Raw genomic sequence first — 19,233 nt, 5'->3', positions numbered from 1 at the left:
CAATGCAGCCTTCTGTTTTTTTTGCATTTTTTTCTTTCCAAAATTACAAAGAGGAGTTGGCATGAGGTATTTATTGTTTCAATCCACTTTATATCTGCGTATGACATTCAAGAACTATTCTTCAATAAAACATACAGGCTCTTGATTCTGAGGCTGTATCTAAATGCACCCTGTTTCAATGTGGAAACAGGTTTGCGCCTGCTTTCCCTATTTCTGCTAATGAGGCAGCAGGAATCTGGCTTTATTTAGGGAACAATGGCTTCTTCTTCAAGTCCACCCACAGCCAAGGAGCCCATTGGCCTGTATCCATCCACCATGGTTCAACTTCCTTTTATTTTTGTGTTTTTCGTTAACCTTTATTCACAAGCAGCGTATTTTAAAACAATAATTTAAAAATATTTTTGAATGTTGCAGACATTCAAAAATGAAAACAACAATTTAAAATTATGTATTATTCTCCAGTTACAAAATACATTTACATTCATTATTTTATTTCATTTCATTATCATCATACACTTTAAAATGTACTAAGGTCAGCATTACTTTACTCATTTTGCAAGCAAAACAAAACAAAAAATGAGGCCCCAAAACATTCAGTAACTTCTTCTAAATCATAGCCATAGTAGTAAGGACTAGAGTTCAAATCTTCCAATTCTAAACTGTCCACTCATTCATTTAACAAATATTTATTAAGCTCCTTCTCCACAGATTCTTTTCTAGAATTCTTTTCAGGGTATCTGGTAATTGTGTTTCCATAAGTCTTTATTCTGTCAATATCAGCCACAGTTATAGGCTATGTGATCCATTCTTCTTTTACTTGGTGTGTCTCATCCTTCACCCTACCTGCTCAATTATAAGATCCTTGAGTAATTCTATAGTTTCAAGACATAAACATTTTTTACATCCCACACAGTTCTGGATACATGAAGAAAATCACTGTTTCTTGTTTAACCAATTTACTGATCATTCTATAGATAGAAAAGCCTAGATGTTAAAAGAATAACCCCACAGAGCCCCAATTATGATATGGAGATAGAACCAAACACTGTATATGTCCCATTTGCTCCAGAAATGCAGAGCAGATACTAGAACCCAGAGCTGGACAAAAGCTTCAGAAAACATCCTCGGTGCCTAATTACCCTAGGAACTATTCTAAGTTTTCCAGTTTCCTTCCTATGTAGGGCTTGCTATATAACATTTAAAACACAATCAGACCAGACCTTTGGACTAGGGGGAAAAACGCTAAAAACCACATCATTGTCATTTATCAACTGGTTTTTAGTGAGCCCTGATTACATGCACAATATATTAGATGATACCGTGAATAAACAAAGTAAAGTGCATGGATACCTTTCTTCTTCTCAATGTAAATTGCACTTTACAGTTTAAATGTTATCTCATTTCAAACTCTGTAGTCCAGCATAGCAGTTATATGCTTGAGTTCTGAATCAGACATTCTAAATTTAAATCCTGGTTCTACCACTTTCCAGTTGTGTGACCTCAGGCAATTTGCTTAATCTCACCAAGCCTCAATTTCTTCATTTGTACAATAATGAAAATAGGGTTCTAAGGAATATTAAAAGAGATAATTCATGTAAAGCACTTAACACAGTATCTGGCACAGAGAAAGCCCTCAATAAATGTTAGCTATTTCTATTATCAACTTTAAAACTATGCTTCCAGGTAAATAAAGCCCGCATTATTTATACCTTAAGGAGAAAATCTGGGCTGAGAGAAACTATGTTAGCCGCAAAGGGTAACAGTGCTAGTAAAGGCTAACCACTCCAGGCATTCTCACTTGCCTGGTGCTGGCCCCATATCACACAGTCCTCTAACAGCATAAGTAAGGAAAAAACACACAAATGTCTGGAAATGTACAAATATTGAAGATGATTGAAGGAAATATGGCTGTCCTTGCTAGCTGAGCACTCCTCTGCTGTAATTAACATCTGATCTGCTACTCTAAAAACAGATGAAAACACACTTAGCATTAGGAAGCTGTCTCTATTTGAGTTTTTTTTTTCGTCTATGCCAGTTATCTGTATTTTAATTTCATACGAAGTTTGATAGTTGGCTTTTGGACAATCTGTTTTCAGAGTGAAGTAAATAATACAAACACATATTCAAGGAATACATGTTGATTCACGGATGTGCCCAGAAGAATTTTGAAGGAAGCAAAATTTATCTCCAGACCCACAACATCCCCTAGGCTTAGTCATCAAACTTTACTGAGCATCACAGTCACAAATTGTCGGGCCCATCCCTTAGGTTCTGATTTCCTAAGTCTAAGATGGATCCTGAGAATTTGTACTTCTAACAGGTTTCCAGATGGCCCTGCTGGTCTACAGAACATGCTTTGAGTATTGTCATAGGTCAGTGTCTCCCAATACAGTCCTCAGATAATCTACATTCAATCATTTTGAGTGATTATCAAAATTCAGCTTATGATGTCTCACTCCTGACTTGAGTATGATTCGTTGGATGGGTTCTAGGAATCTGTGTTGTCATAAGTATCCCAGGTGAGTTCTGAATCAGACATTCTAAATTTTGAGAATCCTAGCCTAGGCATAGTGGCTCACACCTGTAAATCCCAGCACTTTGGGAGGCTGAGGAGGGCAGATCACTTGAAATCAGGTGTTCAATTCCAGCCTGGCCAACATGGTGAAACCCCATCTCTACCAAAAGTATAAATAATTAACCAGGTGTGGTGGTGTGTCCTGTAATCTCAGCTACTTGGGAGGCGGAGGCAGGAGAATTGCTTGAACCCAGGAGGGGGAGGTTTCAGTAAGCCTAGATCATGCCATTTGCACTCCAGCCTGAGTGACAGGGTGACTGTCTAAAAAAAAGAAAAAAACACAAAACAGTTTGAAATCCCTCATTTAAATTCTAAGTGTATCCATGATCTAAATCTTATTATTGTATGGCCAGAACCTAATAGAGTGTTTGGCCAGTAGCTACTAAATAAATATTTTCATTTAAATATATTCCATCATGCATATCCTGTTCCCTCCCCATTTAAAGACCTCCCTTCTCCCACCTGGCCCCTTTTTAAAGTGTTACGGGCAGTTCCCTCCCTTAAGAAAAGCTCAAAAACCCACTCAATCAACACACACAATACATTGTCTTACAACTTTCCAATGGCCAATTTAATTATTTCTCACATTGTTATAAAACCTCGTACAAAACTGTTTAATTAATGAGATTATAATCTCCTTGAGCAGAGTGACCAGGCCCCCTTGCCTCTTGCATTCACAGAACCCTAATCTCAGTCAATACATCATTTCAAATACTCATTTTGAAACTTCAAAATACTCATTTTGTTTTATATTTTACTTTATTGAATGGGAAACCCATATTTTTATTTGTTGAATAGTCTAATTCAGTACCTATTAGGCGCCACTTAGAAAGATATCAGTCTATCAATTAACATAAAAGAAAATAATCAGTGAATGAATGAGTGAATATTTAGCAAATACTAATCCTCTTTCATTTTCTCAGTCTCCCCTATCACAAAACACACACACTTCTAAAGGGATGAAAATATTCACTGGCAGCTGAAAGGGGGCAAAGTTCTGATAACAAGTGATTTCACAGGAAAGACCAACAAGTTTATCTCAATGAATATCTATGCAATTCTCATACCTACCTCTCCCCAGAGAAAGAAGAAAGCCACTCTTTTTGCTCCCTCCAATCTGATGACAGACACTTTCATATCCCCTCTATTCAATCAATGTTTTATCATATCAAACTACATTGTTTTTTTTTCACTGTGTGGCAGGGAAATGCTATAATCAGATTTATGGAAGGCTCTCCCAGAATCAAGTAGCTGTAGGCAAGACTGGCTGGCAGGATGGCTTAGACATTTACAGATGTGGATCTAGCTGTGAGGAAGAAAAAAGCAATTTAAAAAGACACTGTCAAATTTGAGAGGCATAGATATTTCATCTTCAGTTTAGTAATTAGTAGCTTGAAAAGTACCAAATTAGACATATTTTCATAAACAAGCAAAAAGTTGGAGATTTTTTAACCTGTGAAACTGTTATCCAAATGATAAAGCCAAGGAAAGCTGAAGTGCGATTAATAACTGCCTTCAAATAAACATGTTTATTGCTGGAAGAGTCCTTACAGATTAAGCAATCCACACTCCCTGCATCCCCCATCCCTGCCACTCCACCTTATGATGAAGCTAAGGTTCCAAGAGACAAGATTTATCAAAACTCAGGAACCTCCCTGATCAGCACTGCATGTGTTGCACGGATTAGCTAAAATTTCAATGACAAGGACTCTTAGAAACCTTAGACAGATCATATACTTTACAGCTGAGACAACTGGAGCAACCAATAATCCAGGATCACACAGCCAGATCCCTTCTCTTGCAGCCTTGCCTTTTCCTACACCCTCTTATTGCCTCCCAGAAGAGATGTTCCACAGGCATCAACCAACTTAGGAAAAAAGCAGTCTATGTACACAAAGGATTTAGACTGGATCTAAAAACCCTATTTTACATGATAAAAATAGCTACAAGGAGTCTCTCCTTCTACACCCCTTCCTATTTTTCTGATTCAGGGCCACATTTGTACTTTGGCAGATACCTGTGATGTACAACTTATGAGAACTAAAAAAGCACCCTTGTACCTTGAACTCTCCCTGTCGTTTGCCTACCATGGTGTCTAAAGTTCTCAGCATTAGGAAATGATTCCTAGAACAAAAAAATTTAAAGCATTGTGTCTTCAGAAAATCCCAGCACAATGGCTAGTTCTAGGAAAGCTAACACAGGAATCAAATAGCAGTCATTAATACATTAACATAGCAAGACACTGAGGGATTGAATAAGACATACAGCCCATGAAAGGAAGAGTAGAGTCTGAAGCCATGGGTGCTGACCAAGGAGGGAAAGCATAAAAGTTGCTTAAAGGTGAATCTGAATTGAGCCAGATTACAATTTGAGGAGAGCAAGTAGCTGAGCTTTTTAGGAAAATAGATAAATGAAAGAAGAAAGAAAGAAAGAGAGAAAGAGAGAGAGAAAGAAAGAAAGAAGAAAGAAAAAGAGAGAAAAGAATTACCTATTTCATAATTTGAGCTTTTATTAACTTGGAATGATTCCCAAGAAAAGCATAGGCTAACATAAGCCTAATAATTCATTTAGCAAGAATTTATTGCACACTGATGTGGTTTGGCTCTGTGTCTTCACCCAAATCTCATCTTGTAGCTCCCATAATTCCCATGTGTTGTGGGAGGGACTGGTGGGAGAATCATGGGAGTGGTCTTTCCCTTGCTGTTCTCATGATAGTGAATGGGTCTCATAAGATCTGACGGTTTTAAAAACAGTAGTTTCTCTGCACAAGTTCTCCCTTTACCTACTGACATCCATGTAAGATGTGACTTGCTCTTCCTTGCCTTTCACCATGATTGTGTGGCTTCCCCAGCCATGTGGAACTGTATATCCAATAAACCTTTTTCTTGTATAAATTATCCAGTCTCGTGTATGTCTTTATCAGCAGCATGAAAACAGACCAATACACACACTTACTCTGTGTTAAATTCTGTAAGGGATACAGAAGAGAATGTAATGTGTTTCTTTTCTTAAGAAGGTGGCGAAAAGGTAAGAGATAAAATTAATAGAAACCTAGCAACAGAAGAAATACAATGGCTATGGTTTAGAAGTATGGCCAAGCAACATTCACTGACCCTAATATGATCAACGGTGTAGATTAGGTATGAAGAAAGCCTTGATGCCCTCACAGCCTGAAAGGGGAAAATGGCCTATGCACAGAAATAACCCTAGTAGGATAGGAAATAAGGTCCAGAATGGAAGTATAAGCAAACCCTAAGCCATAAGGGTATGTGTTTGGGATGAGGAGAGAGTGGGTTATTACTTCTACTACAGAAAGTCTTCATTGTGAATGTGTCACTAAACCTGAACCTGAACTTGAAGAAAAGGTAGACCTCAATAGTTAAAGATCAGGGATGGCCCATTATGGAAGAACACAGAGAAGACATATAACACATGTTTCTGGGACTGTAAACAGTCCTGGAGACTGGAGTAATAAAAATGAGAACTCAGGAGGTAGTTCTTGTACAAGGTCTACTCAATAGTCTTGGTAGTCTTGACCTTTTTCCACTTTTCGGCATCAAGAAAATCCAGAAAATCTTGAAGGGCTGTTAAACCCTTGGCCTATTTCTCTAAAGTGGTGGAGTGAATAATTCCAAAGTCAAGGCCTGGTTTCATCACTTAACATGAGAGTAACTTGGAAAAATCATGTGCCTTTCTTTAGCTTGTTTTATCACCTATAAACTAAGAGAATTTTTACTACTGACTTAGTAAGATTATGAAAGCCAAATAAAATAAAGCTTAAAAAATCCTATACAAAGCTACACAAACATTATCATCACCATTAAATATATTATTAAATATGATTAAATGTAAATGTGGCCAGAATGCCTGGTGGAAGCCATCCAATGCCAGTGCGTAACACAGAATTAAATTCATCTGTCCTGAAAAGAACTTATATTCTGGGAAAGTAAAGATCTACTTAAAATTGAAAATTAAGATCTAGTATATATGTGACATGCATCTGGCTCCTGGCATAGCAATTGTCACCGTGTGTTTATTACCATTTTTTTTTTTTGATGGAATTTTCCTCTTGTCACTCTAGCTGGAGTGCAATGGAGCGGTCTCAGCTCACTGCAACCTCTACCTCCCGGTATAAGCAATTCTCCTGCCTCAGCCTCCAGAGTAGCTGAGATTATAGGCATGCACCACCACGCCCAGCTAATTTTTTGTGTGTTTGTAGTAGAGATGGGGTTTCACCACATTGGTCAGGCTGGTCTCAAACTCCTGACCTCAGGTGCTCCGCCTACCTCAGCCTTTCAAAGTGCTGGGATTATAAGTGTAAGCCACGATGCCCAACCTATTACCTCTTAAGTAGTGGAAAAGTTAGTTCATAGGTTGAGAGCTCACACTGACCCTTCTTGAAGTCAGAAATCAACAATGTTTAGTTACACAAAATGCTGTGACTGCTTTCAGAAAACACAACTATAGAATATTTTTCTATACATCTGATTGGTTAGAACCCCCTCATATATCATAATACTAAGAAGATTGCATGTTTTTTGATTGAACCAACATATCTTCTAATTACAGCATAAATACAATGTACAATGCATTATATTTTCCTTTACACATGCTTCAAAGACATTACCTATGGCTCTGAAACTCTTAGATGATGTTAAGGCTAGTAAACAACCACTCTGTGTAAGTAAAAAAAAAAAAAAAAAGATTGGTAATAACTGAGGCAATTTCAAGCTTATCATAAAGATATTCCAAATGATCAAGCTCATAATATATTTAGTTTTGAGGTAAATTTCTCCTGTTGCCTTACTTAGCCCCATCTCAATTCTTCCTAATAAATACTGTTATCTGTCTGTTTCCCATACATCTTTAGAACCAAGAAGAGACCAGAGACATAGTCAAGGCTATTTTTCTAGGCAATTGCACAGGGTCCCCCTCTAAGAAAGACCCTATACTTAGTTTAATGTTCTTTTTATTATTGTTATCTTTGGACTTGTGTTTTATAAGTAAATCTGATGGGATAATGGCATATGTGTGTGAGCAGAGAAAACAAATTTTAAACAAAGAAAGAAAAAGGCTTTATAGTTTAGTACTTATCAGCAGTACATTTGGGCCTGCACCTGTCACGACTGTATTTGCAGAAGAGCTCTTAAACAGAGTAGATGAACAATATGGCTGATATCACAGAAGCCGTTTTTTTCAACTTCCATTGCATCTTGTTCTTAAGGCCCTAGTATGTCTCCAGCCTATGCTATTGGAACAATGACAATTTGTTACACTGTGACTCAAGTTGCATCTTCTTTTAACCATAAATCTATGCTACAATTTTAAAAATATATTACAACTGAGCACAGTGGCTCATGCCTGAAATCCCAGCACTCTGGGAGGCTGAAGTGGGTATATCATCTGAGGCCAGAAGTTCAAGACCAGCCTTGGCAACATAGCAAAACCCCATCTCTACAAAAAAATACAAAAATTAGCTGGGCATGGTGAAGCATGCCTGTAGTCTCAGCTGCTTGGGAGGCTGAGATGGAAGAATTACTTGAGCCTGGGTGGTCAAGGCTGTAGTGAGCCGAGATCATGCCACTGCACTCCACCCTGGGCCACAGAGTAAGAACGTGTCTCAAAAATAAATAAATAAATAAATAATATATTAGAATGGTGATTGCAAGGCCGGCTGCCTCTCCAGGAGACTGGACACACTCACCTGTTCTGCACCCAGCACCTAACTCTGCACCCTGCACCTATCTCTGCACTAAGCATCGGTCTCTGCACCTGGCACTTGCCTCTGCACTTGGCACCTAGCTCTGCGCACGGTTCCCCTGGAAGGCTCTGGCTGATGCAACCCTGACCTGGCTCTTGCACTAGAAAAACCCGCCCAACAATCCGCCAACAAACAGCGGCCTGCCCCGTCCCAATCCCGCTCCCCTGGAGCCAATCAGAGTTGCTCCTTACTCGTAGCCACAAAAACTCCACACCCTAGGAAGTCAGCAGGACTTCTCTGGCCTCCTTTCCGCAGACCATAGAACCTCGCCCGGGAGCTGAATAAACTCAGTTTCTTCATTTTAAACTCGGCAATAACCCTTACAGTGATATATGTTAACTTTGTATTAGTCTTTTTAGTTGTAGGAGTGGTATTAATTTTCTATTTCAATCTAGGATGAAGAAATATCCTCTACCAACATCAATCCAGCCCTGTTTTCTTGAAAATAAAAGACAGAGAAATAATTAAGTAACCTATTCAGAAATTTAAAGTAAAAATAACAAGAGTTAAGATTTAAATTCCAAATGTCAAATTGGCTTCTGTTTTGGCTTTTGCTTATCTAACTCTTTTCATCAGGAGTATATTTGGATTTCTCTTTGATTTTCAGTACTTCAGTACATTCTGATTTGTTTTTCATGGGTGCAGGGACACACGTGCACATACACAGACCTAAATGTCAAGAAACACGTTGGTTAAATTCATAGTCTATAGATATTGATGTTCTAGTTAGAAGGAAGTCAGACAATATATAAAAGCTTTAGGGAAAAGTTTCTTTGCATAACAAAAGAGCGAATGCATCAAGTTATGGTTTGTTAATGGCATTCAATTAACACATAACTGTTGTTAGTTGATTAAAAATTAACTGTGAATAACCATTTAACATTTAGCACTTACAAATGTTCCTTGATTTATTAAAATTGTAGAGCAAAGGAGTCTGGGGGGAAGCTAGAAATATTTGGTTAGGTTTTTAATGGAAATTTTAGACACATTGTGAAATAGTTCTTCCTCGTAAATATACATTTGTAAATCAATCTTCATGTTTTAACCACTTGTGAAGAATTTTGCAGACCTCCTGTTTTAAAGGCACTTGAGAAATAAATATCTGCCAGGGAGAGAAATCCCATCAGTTTTCTTGCTGTTCCTATACAGATGGCGGACCATACTGTGAAACTTGCTGTTCTTCGATTGCTCCATTCTGCACATGCCCCAAGGAATCTCAGAATTGTAGAAACTAGAGATGTAATAGACTAAATAGGTCATCTATTCCTATAGAAATTTTACCAGATTTATACAAGACTCTTGAATTTACAATACAACTCACTTCCAAGGGGGTCCAAATGCTGAAGAGAAAATTGGCTTTTTTCCCCAGCCATCCTAAAGTCATATATTATGTTCTGCTATTAATCATATTCTTCTCTTGGTGAAGACAATAAACCATCAGAATGTGCACAGAGAATTTCTTTTCCAACAAAAGGATTAGATTTGTAGTGATTTCCAGGCTCTCATTAGCACCCCCACCTCTGCCCCCAGACCAATGGCTGTATTTGTAAAGCTGCTGTGTGAAGTCTATGAGAAATCCATGGTCCTGGAAGACTGTGCAATTAGGTGGCCCTTGTGAGAGTAACATTCAATAGTTTGGTCTCTTTAAACCATATCCTGACTGGGTGCAGTGGCTCACACATGCAATCCCAACAGTCTTAGAAGCCAAGGAAGGAGGACCCCTTGATCTCAGGAGATTGAGACTAGCCTGGGCAACATAGTGAGACCCTGTCTCTATAAAACAATTGTTTTTTCAATTGCCCAGCATGGTGGTGTGAACCTGCAATTCTACCTACTCTAGAGGATGAGGCAGGAGGATCATTTCAGCCCAGGACTTCAAGGGTGTAGTGAGCTATTATTGCACCACTACACCCCAGCCTGGAAGACAGAGAAAGACACTTTTTTAAGAAAACAAAACAAAATCATATCCTAATAACCACTTGCAGATATATTATATGACTACTCAGAAATCATTTCAGTATATTTTTGAACACCAATATGTGTAAGGGATAGTCAAAGAAGCAAAGGAACTTGAGTCGCAAACCTTAAAGGTCTGCATTCTTGAATAGAGAGAAAACCATCAAATACATCGGAACTTTATACTGCTAGGTATTATGGATGTTCTTTATTTTTGTCTACCTTTCTCATTCTTTTGTTCCTGCAGGGAACAGTCTCTCTGTGATTCAGATGGCACTGACTATCCAGTAGCTCATATTCCTGGCCACAATAATTGGTACAGAAATGATCAATGAACTAAGTTTGGCAAATTAGTGTTCTCCCCAGGACTTTTATGCTAGAAGTCTCTAAGAAGATCCCTCATTCCCATGAAGAAGTGCTAAACTAGGAGAATGAGGACATTGGCAACCTGCCCAACACCCAGAGAAAGCCTGTCTCAGAAAGAAATCAGGGTGTGAGAGTAGAGAGATGATAAGCACTGACAATACCACTGAACAACTAAGTTCAGCTGCCCCTGAAGCTACATACAGGTTTTAAATTTCTCTGGTCTAGGACCTTCCCCCAAAAATTCATAGTTTGAGGTGGGTTTCTATCACTTACAACTGAAAAAGAACAAATTAACACATAGAGACACCTGCCAAGTGAGAAATACAGATAATCAAAGTCAGGAGAATTTGGCATAGGAGTTCAAGGGATGACTTTCTAGAAAAGATGGAAATTTGATCTATGCTTTAAGAATTTACGAAGATAGTAAGGAAAATGAGGGCATTCCAGGTAAGATGACATATAAAAGTACGAGCCAGTTTTGAGGGTCAGAGATTATCAATTTTGGGTAAAGTAATGGCTACATATAGGGTAAGAAGTAGGCAATTAGGCAGAACAATAAGAATAGTCTTAATAAACATGGGATGTAATTGATAATCTAAAAGAGACACAATGTTTGTTAATAAGAATAAAACTCTGAACAAACATCATTTTCATCATCATTACACACGTCACAAATCAGCAGCACTCACGAAACTTCATTATGAACTCTCTGTTCACCTGGAAATCATCCTGGACGGGACACAAGCAGAGGGCATAATCCTGTTAAGTAGATGAGTCAGGGTGCACAGGATATCAGCATTGCACATGCACCGTGACTCATCTACAGACTTCAGCATCCAGGGCCACCCACCCAGCATTTTTCATGATGACATAATCCTGTTAGGAAGACCAATAGAATCGACTCTATATATAGATTGCTATTTTTTTCCCCTCCTGGTCTCTTGTCAATGGGAAATTACTGAATTAGATACTCTTTTTTTCTCCCTCACACCATCCTGAGCTTTTGTTTGTCTACTTCTTACATTCCATACCCTACTTTGCCTTGGCCATGTGTGCTTTTGCATGCATGATACAGAAGAGAAAACCGTGCAATGTTTTCTTGAGCTGAAAAGTTCTTTTGTACTTATATACAGGATGGAAACATATATCAAATGTCAAGGGAATTATCTAATAACCCTGATTTTGGGGGAGTAGTGATGAGGAGTTTGCAGTAATTTGTGAAGACAAATTTGTAAGCAATATTACCAGGAATATATTTAGGTATATTTAAATGTGGATTTGAATAGGGGCATACATTTAGATATGTAAATATCTAGGAATGGGTACAGATAGAGAATGTTGACAATCAGAGATCGCCAAGACCATTTATACTGTTTTGTTCTGATCTCTCCTTTTCCGGTGACTCCTGGTCAAACTGTGCTCCTTTTATTTCTGTAAGAACTGCTAAATAACCTGTAGCTTTTACTGAGTGAGACACCTCATGAAGTGGAGCCTTTTCTGTATGTTAGCAGCAATTGGTGAAAATACCACAAAAATTGAATCATTTGAGCCACCTTCTAAATGCTAGTTAGGAAAGGACAAAAATTCAACTATGTCTGACTAAGAGAAGGAGGTTAAGTAAAGCCTCTTTCTGTGTTATTTTCATTTATTTATTTGGAGTTTATACACAAATATATCATAGCCAGAGAGAAATGAGCCTTCAGTGAGGGTGGAGATTAAGATGAGGAGAGGAAGCCAGTTTTATAACTTCTAAATAGTTGAATATTAATTATTTAGTTGACAAACATTGAGTACTTACTATGTTCTAGACATCAAATTATCTGAATCACAATGATATATGCCTTTGTGTGCCTGAGTTCTAGGTTATGAGCTTGCTCAACAGGGACTGCAGCTTTTCTTTTCTGTCTCACAGAATCAAAATCAATGGCAGATATGCTTAGTATTTGTTCAACAGATTAATGTTATGATGATTAACTTGAATAATACATGCAAGTCATAGAATAAGTATTCCATCAATGTTATTATGTTTATTACTATGATGTTTAAAAAACATGTAGATGAAGAAGAACCTGCAAAGATCAAGAAGGAAGAAAAAAAGTTAAGAATGGAATCTGGTATTTGTGGTAATTCCAGTGGTACCACATGAGCCATGCCTTTTCCAAATGCCCTCATAACCCCTTTTGACTGACTGATTACTACTTGTCCACCAAGACTCAGATGCAGTTCCAGAAACCAGCAGCCTGGGTTACATGTTCTTTCTTTTTAGTGGTGCCAGGTTCCACACTAGCTATGCCACATTTAATATTCATAGTCTCTGGAAACCACCAGAGTTGAGATGATGAAGCAGGAGTCCAATGAGTTGAGCATTACTTAGATTCTCTGCTGACTTCATTTATTTAGTCAGCCAATATTTATTGATCACCTACTATGTGATGAACACCTATTATGTGATGACCACCAACATCTAGGGAGTAACTGATACCACATCTCAAAGCCAGACCAAAAAGTTATAATGAACTAAGCCTACCTTCACACAGAAACATATTTTGCAAGTCACTCATGACTATAACTGCCCAAGCCCATTAACATCAGTGAAGCTTTATAAGGACATCGATAAAATCTGGCCAGGTTTCCTAAGGCATGCTCAATAAGGTTAAACACTTCTGAGAGATCATGTAAAATGAGGCTTGAAAAGTTTGCTAGATTGAGTTTCGGATGCCCCTTCATATTCTCTGCTAGGAGTGTGGAAGTGTAGAGTGGGATGGAAAGCAGAAAGCAATGAAGTTAGAGCCTGAGTGTGTAAGCTCAAGAAGTTTGGCTCTTATCCAAAGAAAGAAAATAAAAGACCATTTCTACAGAGAGGTGTAGAGTACAGAGAGGCTGTTTTGAGGATTTTCTTGTTTTTTTTTTAAGACAGAAGAGGCTTAAACATGTTGGTAGAATAAAGAAAAACAACAGTAAAGAGAAAGAAGTCAAAAAGGAGGAGAAAGACTGAAAATGACAATGTCATAGGGGAGAGGTCAGGGGGATGGATCATCAGAGGCTCCGGAGAGATTCTTCATCTGTTCCCCAGGAAAGGAGACTGGATAAAGGTATAAATTTCTCAGAAAGTAAAATTTTAGGTCATCTGCTATGACAGGGGTAGATGCGGGGCTGGGGACTTGGTGGACATGAAAGTGATCCTTCACAGGAGAGCAGAGATTGTGGAGGTGGAGAGTAGGCCTTATCTGACAGAGATGAGAACCATGGAGAGAAGTAGGCTAACAAATAAGGTGAAATAATGCTAAACAGTAGCCTGGAATTAAATGAGAGAATCTGAAAGTCCACTATGCTAGGAAAGACAGAAGAAGGGTCAAAGGCCCAAGAGCAGAGCCAGCTGAAGATGTTAGTTGATTAAAAGAAACACAAAAAAACAGACCTTGAAATTATGAGCTCGAATTAGAAGAACAAATATTGCTTTAAGTCTTAAGGCTGGTACAGGAAGGTCAAATATATTTTGTCTCATGAAGTGCTGTGTTGACAAGGATTCTAAGAATCCATCTAGGCTTAATGGAAAAGAGTGTCATAGTCAATGAGTGTTATCTGCACTGAAGTAGTACAAGTAGAAACATATGGCGCATTTTTGCCACTTCTTACTTAGGCTATGTGAAGACTGAGGTCACCCAGGACCTTAGAGAGATTAATATGGGAAGGCAGTAACCATAATCCTAAATAAAAAAAGCTTGTGAGGGGTACCCACCAGTTGCATGAACCTAAAATAAGGGGAATTTTTTTCATGATGATGGAAGAGTAGTGATCTGGAAGCAGCAATGGGGAATTTTTTTAAATGCTTACAAAATATCAGAAGACAAACCACTCTGCTAGCCTAAGGGCAGCTTTAGCAGGAAGCCAGGTTTCCATCAAGAACTTCGTTTGATACCCAAAGAAACAAAGTCCCAATTTAACCATGCAGTTGTTCTCTGTAATATATCCTTTTGGGGCTTACCATGGAGAAAACCTGAGTAAGTTGTGTGAATACGTTGGTCCATTCTTGCATTGCTACAAAGAAATACTTGAGACTGGGCTATAGGTAAAGAAAAGACAATTGGCTCACAGCTCTGTGGGCTTTACAGGAAGCATGGCACCACCATCTGCTAAGCTTCTGGGGAGGCCTCAAGTAGCTTTTACTCATGGCAGAAGGCAAAGTGGGTGCAGGTACATCGCATGGCAAGAGTGTGAGCAAGAGAGAGAGACAGGGAGGGAGGATGCCACACACTTTTAAACAATCAGATGTCATGAGAACTCACTCACTCTCTCAAGGACAGCACTAAAGGGAAGGTACTAAGCGATTCAAGATTTCTTCCCCCATAATCCTAGCAGGCTCCACATCCAACACTGAGGACTACATTTCAACATAAGATTTGGCGGGGACAAATATCCAAATCATATCAGTAAATCTGAGCATTGAATGGGATCTTACACAGGTAAGTAGATAAAAATAATCTGTGACATCATTCTGAAAGTGGCACTCTCTGATTCAAAACTTGCATTGAAAGCCTATATTCCTTAACTTGGCTTCAACCAAGTTTTTTTTTTTTTTTTTTCTCCACAACTCCCTTATCTAATATTCCATCCTAATCAGGCTGATTATCAACACCTGTTCCCATCTTTTCAGCCTTGTGCCCCTCTTTCTGCATCATTCTGATGTCAGTTGCCCTCTTTGTTCCTTTCTGGCTATTAAAATCTTTCATGTCCTTCCAAGCTCAGTCCATCATCCATTCATTTCATGAAGTCTTCCTCTGAAACGAGAGAATTACTTTTTTTTATTCTCCTCTGTCACCATTTGTACCGATTTGCACTTTCAGTTGTGATTATTTTTGTATCACCAACTCTGTCAGAGCCCTGCATGCAAGAGCAATTTATATCTCCTACTTCTTTCCAGCCCCCATAGTACCTAACATACACTAGATACTGATTGATGGCTGCAGGAATAAATCAAAGGGAAATATCATGTATTGTTTTCTTCCTATATGTTTTTACCTTCTTAAGGTGAGGTGGTGTGGCTTTGAATGGGAAATTCTAATGGGAGATTCTAGGACCCAGACAAGGATGCCAGCATTATTCCAATAGGAAGGGGGAAGCAGAAATCCCACCTTAACCCAGACACCTGCAGAGAGGTTGTCAGTGGGAAGGAGGGAACTAAGGCTACCTGAAGGACAGAGGTGGGGAGTGGTGCACCCTCTCTTCCAAGGCTTGAAAGGTATCTCTGTCGTCACTCACCAGAGAGTGTGCAGCATTTATGGCAAGCTCCCATTATCCCATCACTCTCTCAGATGGTGGGCAGTGGAATCGATAATCCCAAGGCTTTAAAAAAGCTCCCAAATGTTGTGCTGCCATTCATTCAACAACAGGGGTAGAAATAAGGGAAGAAAAAAACTGATGTTGGCTTCTTATTTTGCTTATGTTGTTAAAAGCCGCTCTGATGCTGTGGTTCTGGAGTAGATCCTCTCTTTCTTTGAAAGCGTGCTGTGTGATAGACTGTCATTTGTCCCCTGCCTCCAGAAGAGCCAGCTGGCAGCTAAGTGCTAAAGCCAGTGACTTGCATGTGTTTTTCTGACATTTAACAAATGGGAACAGCTTGCAAATCTGCATTAACTCACTCTGTCTCACAAATAATCAGGGCCTACGCAGTGTAGACACTGGGAACATTAGCTCCGACACAAAAGAGTGAGAGGCTGGGGGGTGGGGGGCGACAGAAAACAAGTCAGCAAATAACGGATGTTTTAACGAAGGGATGAATGTAACATTCTGGTTCAGAGGAAAGAGTTTTGAAGTCATTTTTGTTTTTCAACAAACCACTGCTAATGGTGCTAAATCCGTCTGTCAAGACCCAGCATTGCAGCTTGAAGTCATCTTGCCTGCACCTCACAAACGCTGATCTGTTGGTTGCTTTCATCCTGCAAATACCATTTCAAATTTCTTATGCTTCAGAGTCAAGATCCTCTCAAAGGGGCAATGTCTGACCACGAGTGGACTTTTGCAAAACCACAGCACACAATTAGATTGCTCTTCCTACACCGATGTTGAAAAGACAAGATATCACACACACATAAACAGATGTATGTTTACAGGAAAGTTGTCATATGTAAGTGTGTGTCTGTTGTGAGACTTCTTCACACGAACGGCCTCCCATAAATTAAGGTATAGATCCAGCTCATGTTAGCACTGTGGATTTAAGATAAATTTAGAAGCCTATCTCATTCAGGGTGATTTGGCATTTGGGGATAAGCACTATCAATCTCTAAATGTTTCATTCAATTTATCCAGAGGATAGCTATGCTTGTGATGTTCCAGCTTCTAGCCTTGAATCTCCAAAGGAAATAAGTCCCTAAGCATGAATAAACAGAGAAATAGGTACGCTGGGGAACATATTTGGCATTAGGTTTGGAAAATCTGTCTTCTAGAAGAGACAAAATGAACTTGTGCTTTTCCTTAAACTTTCAGAAAGGAACAGCATAATCACCGTCAACCCATTGGGACTTATGAGACACTGTGACAGCCCCTAAGTGGCATGAGGGGAATCTGGGGCTGATAATTAGGTCACTGGACCTCAGGACTAAGACATTTTTACAAAAGAGAAGGGATTTTCACAAAAGAGAAGAGAATGATCCTAACCACAGGCATAAATGCCCAGGAAAGCAGCCACCTGGCCCTCATTCTCATAGAGCACGGCCCCACCTGGGGCCTGGGTCAGCCAAGGACACAAAAAGAGAGTCCAATGAGGACTTCCTTCCTTCTGAAGACACTTGATAGAAGACACAGTTACCCTGAAGACCAAAATTAACTTTTAAGCATCAAAACAGCTGGAATTAGAGTGCAAATTGAGCACTGCTGGCTGAAAAAACCATCACACTCAAAGACAATGTGGCAACTGTCAGTGGACCAGATAGCCATCTGCAGCCCCTGTGAACTGAGGCTGAGATATTTTGGCAACAGCTCAGCCAGGAAGCAAGAAGACAGCACAAACTCAGATTTGAGGTTCAACAGCATGGAGCCAATCAGGAAGAGGGGCTCTACAGCCTTCAGACTCTCTGGCCTTGTCCACAATCTTTACTGAGTTGGTTGTGACTCTGGAGAAAAATAAAAAGAAAAGAAGAAAATGTGTCTCATTCCTCTAGCACAGAGCATCACACATGCAGCCCCCATGGGATTGGACAGGACCCAGAGCTTCTCTGCGTATCACATGAATCCTGATTTACCCCGTAGCAGGGGTCTGGGGAAACCAAGAGTTACAGACAATTTTAAATACAAAGGATTAGCAAATTATTTGTCTGAGATGCCAGAGTTCTAAGGAATAAATCCCTGCACCTGAATCAAGAAGAGATCATTACCAACATAATACTATACTTCGAAAGTAGTATATCCTAAATAAATAAAAGGAGCCCCAACTTTTTATTTTCCCTGTCCTTACTCTGGCTCCAAACCTTGTGTTTTGATGGCTTTTCTCTTACATAATATTAACTCAACTTCATCTGTCCCTTTTCATTTCTAGTCACTATAAGCCACCATCATTTTACCTTCTCTACCACAACAGCTTCTGAATTTGTCTCCCCCAATTCCATTTTTGCTTCTGTCCAATCCATAGACCAGTATAGCCTCTTGAAAACACAGTGTGTGGCTGCGCACAGTGGCTTATACCTGTAACCCTAGCACTTTGGGAGGATGAGGTGGGTGGATCACTCGGGGTCAGGAGTTCGAGACCAGCTTGGCCAACTGGTAAAAACCCATCTCCACTAAAAAATACGAAAATTAGCTGGGTGTCATGGTGCAATGCCTGTAATCCCAGCTACTCGGGAGGCTGCAGCAGGAGAATCGTTTGAACCCAGGAAGCGGAGGTTGCAGTGAGCCAAGACTGTGCCACTGCACTCCAGCCTGGGAGACAGAGGGAGACTCCGTCTCAAAATAAATAAATAAATTAATTAAAGAAAAAAAAACAAAAACAAAGCATAACACAGTATGATCATATGAATCTTCTACTTCAATAAAGTTCTCAAAATGTACATTGAGGTGCCCCAAGTCTCCATTCAGACTCATAGGAGTTCTCTGGAATATTTTTAATTTTTGAGGACAACAACAATACTCCACATCAGTCAGATGCTGCACAGTTTCAACATTAGATTGCACTACATTACTTTCAATGATATAATTTTTTTTGTGAAGCTTGGGCTTTCAGTGACTGCTGTGATAAGAAAGGCAATTCCAAATAATAATCATTGTGGAACAGGAAATAAAGGTGGAGGTATTCAATCTGATTCCAAGGTTTGAGAAATTGCACAGTGCCTAACAGACAAACATGTATAATTAGTAAGCAAGTGTAGTTATTTAAGAATGAAATAAAAAGTACTATTTTCTTTGCATTTATGTATAATGTTTTTTCAAATAACTTTTAAATTGTTAGATCATAAAAACTTAATGAGCAATTTTGAGCTAACTTTTTAATTAATGGAATTTTTGGTATTTCTGTTGGCCTAGGAGTGCTATGAACCAAGAAAGTTTGGAAAAGTTTACCTTGTTCACGGGATAAAATAAAAAAAAA

The 19,233-nt window shown here is 39.0% G+C and overlaps 1 long non-coding RNA gene across 1 annotated transcript in view; it reads right to left on the bottom strand.

Moving 5' to 3' along the window:
* Positions 1-206: 206 nt before the first annotated feature.
* The window catches only part of LOC104650826 (uncharacterized), a 54,424-nt gene continuing 35,397 nt past the window's right edge, over positions 207-19,233 (bottom strand). The window contains exons 6-7 of the long non-coding RNA XR_012513115.1: positions 3,647-3,881; positions 207-2,836 (exon numbers count right to left, since the gene is read on the bottom strand). This is a non-coding gene — a long non-coding RNA (uncharacterized LOC104650826). The remainder of the gene's footprint in view (positions 2,837-3,646; positions 3,882-19,233) is intronic.

The sequence above is a fragment of the Saimiri boliviensis genome, chromosome 13 (assembly GCF_048565385.1).
Source record: "Saimiri boliviensis isolate mSaiBol1 chromosome 13, mSaiBol1.pri, whole genome shotgun sequence".
Classification (NCBI taxonomy): domain Eukaryota; kingdom Metazoa; phylum Chordata; class Mammalia; order Primates; family Cebidae; genus Saimiri; species Saimiri boliviensis.
Note: the sequence above shows the minus strand (reverse complement) of the source record. Positions and strands in the feature narration are given on the sequence as shown.